We start from the raw sequence: 12,996 nt of genomic DNA, 5'->3' as shown, positions 1-12,996 counted from the left end.
CAAACTAGAGCCACTTGCAGCGCCACCTCGGGGAAACTCGAGGTCTGGTTTTAGTTGTACGTAGTGTTCATCCGGTGTGCCCTGAGAACGAGATATGTGCAGCTCCTATCGGGATTTGTCGGCACATTCGGGCGGCTTTGCTGGTCTTGTTTTACCATTGTCGAAATGTCTTGTAAACCGGGATTCCGAGACTGATCGGGTCTTCCTAGGAGAAGGTTTATCCTTCGTTGACCGTGAGAGCTTATGATGGGCTAAGTTGGGACACCCCTGCAGGGTATTATCTTTCGAAAGCCGTGCCCGCGGTTATGTGGCAGATGGGAATTTGTTAATATCCGGTTGTAGAGAATTTGACACCTGACCTTAATTAAAACGCATCAACCGCGTGTGTAGCCGTGATGGTCTCTTCTCGGCGGAGTCCGGGAGGTGAACACGGTTTTTGGGTTATGTTTGGCGTAAGTAGGGGTTTAGGATCACTTCTTGATCATTGCTAGATCACGACCGTTCCGTTGCTTCTCTTCTCGCTCTTATTTGCGTATGTTAGCCACCATGTATGCTAGTGCTTGCTGCATGTCCACCTCATTACCCCATCCTTTCCTTAAGCTTAAATAGTCTTGATCTCGCGGGTGTGAGATTGCTGAGTCCTCGTGACTCACAGATACTTCCCAAACAGTTGCAGGTGCCGATGAGACCAGTGCAGATGACGCTACTGAGCTCAAGTGGGAGCTCGATGAAGATCTTGTTCGTTGTGTTGTTCTTTTCTGGTTGATCAGTAGTGGAGCCCAGTTGGAACGATCAGGGATCTAGCAGTTGGGTTGTCTCCTTTTCTTTTGGTTCCGTAGTCGGACCTATGTGTGTATCTTGAATGATGTATGAATTTATTTATGTATTGCGTGAAGTGGCGATTGTAAGCCAACTCTTTATCCCATTCTTGTTCATTACATGGGATTGTGTGAACCCTTCTTGCGACAAAACCACAATGCGGTTATGCCTCTAAGTCGTGCCTCGACACGTGGGAGATATAACCGCATCGTGGGCGTTACAAGTTGGTAATCAGAGGCATCCCCGACTTAGGAGCCCCCTGCTTGATCGAATCGCTGGCGTTGTTGAGTCTAGAACAAAAATGTTTTGAGTCTTAGGATTATATATATCGGAGAGTAGGATTCTTTTTACTCCTCAGTCCCTTCGTCGCTCTGGTGAGGTCTCTTGACGTAGTAGTTTTGACTACTCTCTCCTCAAATTTCACTAAAAAAAATTTTAGGATCACGCGGGTATCTTGGAATCGTTCCGATCGATTTGTGACGAGAACATTGTTCTTGGTGCCTCCTGTCATTTAGGGGTTGTGGCAGTGTCCCGGGGAGTTGAGCTCCGAGGTGTTGTCGTCACAATTTTATCGTTGCAGTTCTGGAATACCTGAGTTTCGCCGACATCAAAATCTCTTTTATGCAGTTGTTGGTGAGATCACCTCGACGCCACCCAGTACTGGGGCGGGAGTTCGGGAGTATTGCCATAACTTGTATAACGGATGTTTTTCGAAGGTTGAGGTAAATGATTTCCGGAGTTTTCTTGGTTATGTGTTGACGGATGGATACAGCTGGATCTAGGTATTGTTAGTTTGGGTGATATATTTTGTGTCCCCTGTATCCCCAACACCAGATTGCATAACCAGAAAGTTTCGGGAGTTTATAAGTGGGAATTCAAGTAGCCTTAGGATTTCTTTCCGACAGATGCATGATATGAGATTGGGGTTCGACGTCTAGTGGTCCGCCTGTATACGGTTGATTTTACAGTGGTCTCGTTGTGTCTTAAAGAGTCCATGGCTTTGCCGACTCGGGGACGCTTCGTATGTCATGTGCACAGCCTTGTACATGATGGTGCTGTACGATTGAGCCCGTGTGGGCCCCACCACGAAAACTTCAGACGAAATCTCTATCATATGTTTGTTCCGGCTTATTTTGCAAGACAAATCCCTTGTTTTGTTTTATTTGTGGTATTCGAGTTGCTTCAATGACAAGTGTTGATTCCATACCTTATTCTAAGTGGTGTTCTCATATTTCTATGTGGATGTTAATCCTTCTTGATCATCGAGATTGCCATCTTAATTCTATTTCCAACTGGTGTGTTTCTCTTCAAGATGATCCCATCATTCTCCCCATCCGAAAGATCAACTCTAAGTTTTCTCAACGGTGTTCGTTTCATCCGACCCAAGTTGCCTTTGTTTTTCCCGCCCTCCCACCCTTTTTCTTCAAGGAATCAGATGTCTTAACCAAGTATCCATTTTATTGTTGCAAAGTCTCTTCATTCTTTTCTTTCAATGTTCTTATCCGGTGATTTTCCATGAAGATGCTCACGTAACTTCAAGTTTTTCATTCTTCATTCTTTTTCTTCTCCGGTGGATTCAATTCAAGCTTTCGGTGTTGATCATATTCCCTTCCTCGTTTCAAGTGTTTTCGTATGTTGGTTCATCTCTTAATCATTCCCCGTTTGCTATTCAATTGTTCCGGAGTGCTGAAGTTATCCCAGAGGATTCAAGTTCCCATTCTCAATTCACTCAAGCTATTTTGAGGTTGTTATCTCATTCAAGCCATTTAATTCAACCGGTGCAATCTCCTTTTCAACTTATCATTTCAACGGTGTTTCTCTTGAGTGGGCCCTAACCCACAGGTCTTTTCCAGGATCTTACCTGACTCTTCTAATTTTCCCGGAGTTTCTAAAATTCATTGCAAAGTTTGACGTAAAAATGAGTTATCATCAGTCATATTTCTTCTCCAAGATCGCTTTCAAATTCTTTTCATCGTTGGTTCAACCTTTCTAATTTTTCATCTCGGAGTATCTCAATGATTCATGGTGGTGTTTCTCATCATCATTCTCCACATTTGAAGACCGAAGAAGAATTTCTCCTAAATCCTATCCGTTCTCTCAAGATTCATGGTTCTAGCTTCATGCCATCCTCTCATATTTGTTTTTGATTGTGAGAATTCTTTTCAACCATCCGGAGCATTTCAGGAGTCTTTTCAGTTTGATTCTCCGAAGGCCATCATTTCAGAAGATTTCTTCGTTCTAAGTTTTCAGCTTCGTTCTCCAATTATTCTAAATTGATGTCTCTTCGTTCATCTCCATATTCTCCCTGTGCATCGTTCAAGTATCCTCTAGTCAGCTCGTGATCTATTCGTTCTCATGTATCTAATTTCCCTCGAGTATTTTCGCGCGTTCTTTAATTCTTACGGTGTTTCGTCCTCTTTTCTTCAATTGTTTTCAATTCTTACGGTGATTCGTTCTCTTTTCTTCATTCATTTTAAATTCTTACGGTGGTTCGTTCAAGATTTCAATTCTTTCGTTATCATATCAATTCATTCATTGTTTAAATCCTACCGGTGGTTCGATGAAGACCTTCCCAAGTTTGCGCAATATCTATGTTAATCCTTTCTACGAGAATAAGTAGTATGCAAGATCCGTTGCTTGTCATCAATTTAAATTGGTGAAGGATACGCATAACATAATTCTTATCTTTGTTTCATCCAGGTGTTTAATCCCTTCTTTTGGAGTTCGTTCATGATATCAAATTCTCGGCTCCAAGTTGTTCATATTTTCTTTCCGGAGCTCCAAGTTATTTCAATTATACCATTTCAAAGCTTCATCTAATCATTGCAAGGCTTCTCCCGGAGTTCTTTTCAACTTCCCTTTCGTTTCATCATTCTTTATTATCGGAGTTCTTCATGGAGGATCAACATGGTGGCTCATCAAGGATTCGTTTCATTCTTCAATTGTTCTTCAAGATTTCTCTTGAAGTTATGTTCCGCCAAGCTATACTTTAATATAAACATGGTGTTCAACACAAGTTTTGTTTTGGGGAGTTCAAGCATTCTTCATCTTGCATTCTAAAGTGAAATTCGTTCTACCTTATCATTTGAGGTGGTGTTATGTCATTCTTGACAATTTGAGTTCACGTTTCATGTTTCACATGTTGTCAAGAACGAGATATTTTAAATCCACCAATCTCTTCGTTGGATTTATCTTGTGTCATGTTTCACCTAAAGCCTTCCCTAAGGAATGTTGCTATTATGGTGCTTATAAATGACCCAAGTTCTTCATTTGTCCTCCCGGTGAAATAAGTTTCTCGTCTCCTTGTTGATATCAATCCAATCATTTGTTTCCGTTAGTGGCGGGTTGTCACCTCATAATTTTGAGACGTCTCCATAAGCCCACGAGGATTATATCCTTTTGTTGTTGTTTTTTTTTCCAACAACTCCGTTTTAACCTTCTTGGAAGGATGCTTTCCAAGCTCATTTGTGGCAGAAGTTGTCATTTTCTTCTCCGTTCTTTTATTCCGACGATCTATCTTCTATTCGTTCGTCCCGGAGGCATGGTGATGTTGCTCTTTTCGACCAATCATCTTGTTTTGTCAAGATCTTGTAATTTTCTTTTTTTATCCGTTTAACCGGAGTGCCGTGTTTTCATTCGAGTTCTCTCATCTTATCAAGTTTCGCCTCCTTCCTCAACCGGAGTGCTGTCTGAAATTTTTCTTACCCCTTGTGTCATTCTTTCATTAGTTCCGGAGGCAATGTGTTGGTAATTTCATCGAGTATCCTCTCATCTTGTCAAGATCATGTTCAATTCTTTCCATTTACAGTCGGAGTGCTGCCCAAATTATATCGTTCTTATTCCTTCCCTATCTTGTTTTAACCGGAGTGGTTAGATATCTATCGTGTCAATTAACCTCAAGGTTCACATGGTGTTCCTTGTTTCTCTTTTCTACTGGTGTGCTTTCATACTCCTTTTGATCCGTTAAGCACTTGTTTCATGTCCTTCAACCTACAAGGTTCTCGCAATGTTCCTTGTTCCCCTTTGATAACGGAGTGTTTTAAATTTTGTTCACCTCTGTCGTGTCATTTCTTCAAGCTTTGCGACCTCTCAAGGTTCTTTGGTTTCACTCGTTTGTCAAGAAGCAATTTGTTTTACCTCTTCTTTTTCCGTTTCTCTCCGGTGCAATCCTAGATCTCGGGACGAGATCCTCTTGTAGTGGTGGAGTGTTGTAACGCCCCGAGACTGACGCTTCAGAAGACTTCCATATTTTCTTGACCTCCTTGTGTTTCTTTTGTGCTTGCTCTTTTTTTTTGCATTGCATCATGTCATCATGCCATCATGTCATTAATTTTTAAAACTCAACCAAGTAAACTGCATGGATCTTCGATCTATTTAAATCGAGGGAAGGGTGACTTCTCTTTAGAACATATCCTCCCAATATTAGGGAGCTATATTAAAAATATTCCATTAACTTTGGAATCACCATAACACACTTGCAATTTAATTCTCATGCCTTTTGCTTCATGTTTGCTCTCCAAACTTTTGCCATAAATTCTTATCTCTTTTATAGAAGCTCCGCCTAAATCCGAGCATTTTTGGACCTTCCCAACCCTCACTTCCTTTAAATCATTTGAATTTACATCGTCCAATCAGGTCGCCTCTATTTTTCCTGGAACAAGCACTTCGTTGTGAGTCCGGGAAAATAATCCCCATGCCCAAATTCTTGTCCACTCTTCCTTTTCTTTCTTTGTTTTTTTTCTGGTTTTAGTAGAGTTTTGGCAGAAGAGGGAGATAGCCCAGCTGGTCAATTGGGCCTCCCAGCAGGCCGGCCCACCTAAACCCTCCTCTTAACCCTAGCCCGCACCCAGCGCTCGATCCCCATCTCTCCCGATCTCCTCCCTCACGCCGCCACCCACGCGCAGCCCTCGATCCCCCTCGCTCCCTCGCCCCGTCCCTCCAGCGCCATCGTCGCCCCGCCTCCGTTCGGCTCCCACGTCGAAGTCCACCGCCGCGGCCCTGCCGGACGTTGGTGACCTCGACGCGCCCACGCCCGATCTGCTCTGGCCCGCCTAGCTCATCATCTCCGCCCCGCGCCTCGACTCAGCGCCGCCCCGCCATGGACGCCGAGTTCCCCGCCGGTCGCCTCTGCCTCGACCCCGCGTCCTCGCCTCCGGCGGCCGTCACCGCTCCGTGCACACCGCTGCCCCGAGCTGCTTCGCCTCCCTCCTCCGACAAACGCCGCGCCTCCTGCCTCTGAGCGACCCTCGCTGCAGCTCCCTCCCGAGCTCGTCGTCGACCCGCCGTTCGCCTCCAGCCCTCGTCCGCGGCCGTGCCAAGCCACTCTCCATCGACCTCCGCGACCAGTGCCTCCACTACCTCCCCGTCGCTGCGCCTGCCTCCTCTCGTCGCTGCCGCCTTCCGTTCCCCGTCACCGCGCCAGTAGCCACCGCCGCCGGGGTCTTCTACATCGCCAACCCCAGCACCCGCGGCCCTCTGCTTCGCCTCGCCAAGCCGTCGATGTTCCTCCTCCGGTGCCCTGTCCCCGTTGGTTTTGCTCGAGCACGCCACCACTGCACCTCAAGTTCTGCTACAGGAGCACCTCAAGTTCTTCTACATGCAACAGCCAGTACCTTGGAACGTCTACGACTACGCGGACTCGCCAAGTACCACGACGACCGTGTACCACTACTTCCACTACGAGTTTCGAGAACGTCTACTTCTTCTACACCGCACCGAAACGCCGAGTTCCTCGCCGTGACCCCGAACACATACGGAAACTTGAGCGACTATGTACGTGAACGACTACTGTCGCCCCAAAGACCTCGGACCCGTCAAATACCTCTCCGAAAACGAACGTGTGCCACTACTTCCACTACCGTCGCCGAAGACCCGTATAACGGAACCGTCAAATTCGACTACCTCCGCGTGTACCGCTACTTCCACTACCGTCGTGAAAACGACTACTTCCATGATGACCCCGTGAACAACTACTTCCACTTCGAACGCGATTCGCCCTGAATGCACGCTTCGAAGGTATAACCCCGAGACGACGTCCGTGGACCGAATGCATGTGTGTTGTTTGAGATGCTCGTGGTTGCACCGTTTTTGAGTTGTCATTCCATGTTCCTCCTCGTTGTCATGCCATCGTTCCGTGGGAACCCGGTAACCGGGAGCACCCCACCATTCTCTTGCGTGTTTCACACATCCGCACAATTCTCCTTGTGCCGGTATCTCTGTGAGCTACCGGAACCGATATGTTGCCGTGGCACCATTTTCGGTTTCGTTGCCGTGGCACCCCTTCCTTCCGCCATGGTGACCAAATGCTTCATAACATGCTCTTGTCCACATTTTCATAAAAATTGCCTAAACCTTGCATATGTCATCCGCATCATGATAACAACATTTAAAATGTAAATAATTGATGGTTGCATTAAAATTGTTAGATGACATGAGGATTTTCCGGTATTGTCGTTTGTTATTTCCGGCCTCATTCAAACTTGCCTTCATAGATAGTTTCCATATGCTTCACCTCTTGCCATGGCTAAAAACATTTAATATTGTTGGGTCCATAAACGAGAGAGAACTAAATAATTGATGTGGTGTTTCGTCAATATGCAACTCGTTGCATATTGAACTCCACTTAATTTGTAGTATTGTTTGTTGCACTTTGCCATGCATATTTAAACCGGACATGCATCATACTTGTTTGTGCATCATGCCATGTGTATGTGGGGGTTGTTTACTATGTTGTTTGTTTCTTTCCGGGTTGCTTCTCTCGTGAGCTTCGGTTTCTTTCCGGAGTTGTGAGGATTCGTTCGACTACGTCCGCTTGTCTTCTTCATGGACTCGTTCTTCTTCCTTGCGGGATCTCAGGCAAGATGACCATACCCTCGAAATCACTTCTATCTTTGCTTGCTAGCCGTTCGCTCTATTGCTATGCCGCGTTACCTATTCACTTGCTCTTCAAGCCTCCCAAATTGCCATGAACCTCTAACCTTGTCACCCTTCCTAGCAAACCGTTGTTTGGCTATGTTACCGCTTTTGCTCAGCCCCTCTTATAGCATTGCTAGATGCAGGTGAAGATGAAGATTGCTCCATGTTGGATTCTATTTATGTTGGGATATCACAATATCTCTTATCTTAATTAATGCATCTATATATTTGGTAAAGGGTGGAAGGCTCGGCCTTATGCCTGGTGTTTTGTTCCACTCTTGCCGCCCTAGTTTCCGTCATACCGGTGTTATGTTCCTTGATTTTGCGTTCCTTACACGGTTGGGTGATTTATGGGACCCCCTTGACAGTTCGCTTTGAATAAAACTCCTCCAGCAAGGCCCAACCTTGGTTTTACCATTTGCCTACCTAAGCCTTTTTCCCTTGGGTTCTGCAGACTCAAGGGTCATCTTTATTTAAAACCCCGGGCCAGTGTTCCTCTGAGTGCTGGTCCAAACTAGAGCCACTTGCAGCGCCACCTCGGGGAAACTCGAGGTCTGGTTTTAGTTGTACGTAGTGTTCATCCGGTGTGCCCTGAGAACGAGATATGTGCAGCTCCTATCGGGATTTGTCGGCACATTCGGGCGGCTTTGCTGGTCTTGTTTTACCATTGTCGAAATGTCTTGTAAACCGGGATTCCGAGACTGATCGGGTCTTCCTGGGAGAAGGTTTATCCTTCGTTGACCATGAGAGCTTATGATGGGCTAAGTTGGGACACCCCTGCAGGGTATTATCTTTCGAAAGCCGTGCCCGCGATTATGTGGCAGATGGGAATTTGTTAATATCCGGTTGTAGAGAATTTGACACCTGACCTTAATTAAAACGCATCAACCGCGTGTGTAGCCGTGATGGTCTCTTCTCGGCGGAGTCCGGGAGGTGAACACGGTTTTTGGGTTATGTTTGGCGTAAGTAGGGGTTTAGGATCACTTCTTGATCATTGCTAGATCACGACCGTTCCGTTGCTTCTCTTCTCGCTCTTATTTGCGTATGTTAGCCACCATGTATGCTAGTGCTTGCTGCATGTCCACCTCATTACCCCATCCTTTCCTTAAGCTTAAATAGTCTTGATCTCGCGGGTGTGAGATTGCTGAGTCCTCGTGACTCACAGATACTTCCCAAACAGTTGCAGGTGCCGATGAGACCAGTGCAGATGACGCTACTGAGCTCAAGTGGGAGCTCGATGAAGATCTTGTTCGTTGTGTTGTTCTTTTCTGGTTGATCAGTAGTGGAGCCCAGTTGGAACGATCAGGGATCTAGCAGTTGGGTTGTTCTGTTTTCTTTTGGTTCCGTAGTCGGACCTATGTGTGTATCTTGAATGATGTATGAATTTATTTATGTATTGCGTGAAGTGGCGATTGTAAGCCAACTCTTTATCCCATTCTTGTTCATTACATGGGATTGTGTGAAGATGACCCTTCTTGCGACAAAACCACAATGCGGTTATGCCTCTAAGTCGTGCCTCGACACGTGGGAGATATAGCCGCATCGTGGGCGTTACAGTAGAGAAGCCCTCCGCCTTGAAAGTGACTTCAGGGGAGAAAGCGGAGGTGAAAGTGCTGGTTGAGCGAGTGGTCTATCTCATCCGTGAGGGTGTAACTGGAATGGATCTGCTGGAAGTCTTCCTCAGACGACGCATTCAGCCAGTTCAAGCCCGCGACCATCCAATGTGGATGTATTCGGGCATTGAAGATTCCACTCGGGTGCACCCAGAAGAAGTCGATGAGGATACGGTGGAGAAGTGGTTGAGGAGTATCACTGGCAACAAGGACAACCCCAGAGGAGCCAGGAGAATCCCTCCACTTGACCAATCCTATGAACCAGACAAGGCCCGATTCTGAATTACCGAGTGTCATCTTGATTTAAGATGCAACTGTTTATGCTTCACCGACTGACTTTGTCTTGCTTGTTTTCTTCAGGAGCAGGACCCGGAGGGGGAGGCAAGCGGACGTGAAAGCGGCAAGTGGCATTCCGACGGAGAGGGGAACGAGGAGAGCGACGACCCGAGTGACGAAGAAGAGGTCGACTCTCCTCCCCGCAGGGAAAGGCGATCCAAACTTACTCATGACCCGGCGAGCGCCCGTGACAAGGCGACCATTCAGACCGGGCAGTCGTCAAAGCGTCCTTGGACGTCCTCTCCGGCACCAACTGAAAAAGCTCCAAAGCAGTCCAAGGTTGTAGTGCAGAAGACTCGGAAGGCGCTGCCGAGAATCAAAATTGACGTTCCTGTTGCTTCTGCGTGAGTGTTCTTCTTTCGCTTTTACTCGACGTTCTGAGCTGTTTATTTTTCCCTTGGTTTGACCGAATGAATCTTGAAACTGGCAGTGCCGCTACCTTTGGGACCTCTGCTTATAAGAACGAGGATGAGGAAATGGAAGATGCGGTGACCTCCAATCCGGGTACAATCCTCGTGATTTTGTCTTCGATTTGTCGATTGAACTGCGATATATCCAATCGGGTGATGAAACTTTGGCGACTGATCTTTTTACAGCCGTCAACGTCATTGACCTCCCCGACGACGACAAGGACGAGCCACAGAGGCCCTTGGGGAGAAGAAACAGGAAAACGTCCGCTGGCAAGACGCTTCAATCGACACCGGTGGCAGAACCGGTAATTCAGGACACCGGCGATGCCAATCGGACTTCCGTCTCCTTCGCCATACCGCTGTCGAGTTCTCGGCCTTCCTCGTCAGCTGCACAGACTCCCACCGATCCACCTTCACTTTTTGCTACACATCACGTCCCAGAGGACCAAGTGGGTGCTGCAAAAGAGGCTATACGCCAGGCGGGCATTATGATGGAGAAGATGAAGATGGTGCGGGAAGCCAGCCAAGCTGCTTATGATGCCAGCTCCGCTCTCCAGAGCAACGTCCAGGTTAGTAGATCGTCGACTGACTCTTCTGGCTTGTCCTGTTAGGATATGGTACCTGAAAACTTTCTTTCCAAGAATCTTTGCATCTGTCTGCGCCTTGCATCTGTACACCCACTGGGTGTTTTGATTTGTCACTGAACAGATTCTCACTTTGAGCTGATAATGTTGTTGTCGATTGAATCTTTTGACCAGTGGGGGCACGCTGAGTGCACCCATTGGGTGTAGTCCCCGAGACCATAATTGACTGCGGGCAGTCGACTATGGTCTGAGCATCAGAATTTGAATTTCTTCACTCGGTCTGGTCGGGCCATGTCGAGTGGAACTTTGAACCAGCGGGGGCACGCTGAGTGCACCCACTGGGTGTACTGCTGGCAGTCGACTATGGTCTGAAGACTCTGTTTTTTTTTTTGCACTCGTGCTGGACAGGCCTTGTCGAGTGTAAACTGAACCAGTGGGGGCACGCTAAGTGCACCCACTGGGTGTAGTCCCTGAGACTACTGTTTGATGTTTGATTCGGCAGTATTCTTAGAATTTGTTGGCTTTATCCTTTTACCTCTCCGAAATAACCAATCTTTTCACCAGTCGACTGACCTGTTCTTTGGTTGCAGAAATCTTGTGATCTTGGAGCTCGTTTTGCTGACATGGAGAAGCAGCAGATTCAGCTCAACCTCGATCTGGAGCTGGCCAAGACAGAACTGCAGAAGGCCAAGGATGACGCCGCTGGTAAAGAAGACCTGTCGACTGAGTTTTCCCAGAACCGGATTTCATTCTGCTTTTTCTGAATCCAACATTATTTCTTTCAGAGAAACTAAACCAAGCTCTAGTGAAAAAGGATCAAGATCTGGCGGTCGCGCAGAAAAAAGCTGATGAGAAAACTGCGCTCGCTGAACAGAAGTTGGCTTCAATCGGTAAATTGGAGGAAGAAAACTCCAGGCTGAAAACTGCCCTTGACGAAGCCAATAAGGAAGCGACTCGCCTAAAGAAGGACAAGGAAAATCTGAATGAGAAGATGGAAGGTATTGCCCGCAGGAGGAACGATCTGGAGAATTATCTGGGAAGCCTTGCTAAGAAGTTGTTCGTCATGCTTGAAGGTGTTTCCTTTGATCCGACTGGTTTGTTCTTGTCGACTCGACATATGATCATTGGCTTACCCTTGAGTTGTGTATGCAGAGTTTTGCCGGGACTTCGAGGAAGAGACCAGGCGAATTGAACCAAGCTTGGACCCCATCAACTCTCCAGTGAAGGATGAAGCTGCCATGAACGTGCTCCGACTGGAATCCCGCATCACTGGTGTTGTCGATTATCTCGCCCGACTGAAAGTCGCGATGTCGCGGATTGACACATCTCTCTGGCCCATGGCAACACTTCAGAATGACCTCGAGTCTATGATGGCTCAGCTCAATGAAGCTCCCAGTCGAATTCAAGAATGGAAGAAGTCTTCTGCCCGGTGCGGCGCTGATGTGGCTCTATCTCTGGTTCGCGTCCACTGTCGAGAAGCTCGGGAAGAGAAGCTAGCGGCGATTAAAGTTGCTAACACCAAGAGGCACGACTTCCAGTCCTTCATGGAGACTTTCATTGCTGCCGCCACTCGGATTGCTGATGGGATTGACCTGGACGAATTCGTCGAGCCTGCCAGCCCTCCTCCTGCGGAGTGAACAAACTTTTATGCTCTGCCTTAAATTTTCCTTGGAATGCCGAGTGATTTTGTAACCGTTAAACTCCTTCTGGCTGAATGCCCGAGTACTTTGATCCGTGGTCTTGAACTTTAGGATTTATCTGAACTTGATTTATCTCTGAATATGCGTGTATTTGTCTTCGAGTGGAATTTGTTCTTCACACGTAATAATATTTGTGCTTGAGATGCAGCTCTGAGGTTGATGGTCCAGTCGACCCGCACCTCATCGTCCTTGCAGATAAGGGTGGAGCGCACGTTGTACTTGTGGCGCAGCTCCGAAGGAGAAAGTTGCAGTCGACCTGCACCTCGTCGTCCTTGCGGATGGGGATGGACTTCGAACTTAGGCGAGTACTAGACTGCAGCTAAGCCCCCGAGTGGGAGGGTTGCTCACCACTCGATAGGATTTTTCAAACTTAGGCGAGCACTGGACTGCAGCTAAGCCCCCGAGTGGGAGGGTTGCTCACCACTCGGTAGGATTTTACAAACTTAGGCGAGTACTGGACTATAGCTAAGCCCCCGAGTGGGAGGGTTGCTCACCACTCGGTAGGATTTTACAAACTTAGGCGAGTACTGGACTGCAGCTAAGCCCCCGAGTGGGAGGGTTGCTCACCACTCGGTAGGATTTTTCAAACTTAGGCGAAACGGATTCGCGGCTAAGCCCC

The sequence above is a fragment of the Triticum aestivum genome, chromosome 7D (genome assembly GCF_018294505.1).
Source record: "Triticum aestivum cultivar Chinese Spring chromosome 7D, IWGSC CS RefSeq v2.1, whole genome shotgun sequence".
Taxonomy (NCBI): domain Eukaryota; kingdom Viridiplantae; phylum Streptophyta; class Magnoliopsida; order Poales; family Poaceae; genus Triticum; species Triticum aestivum.
The sequence above is the reverse complement of the archived record's forward strand: the minus strand, read 5'-3'. Positions refer to the sequence as shown.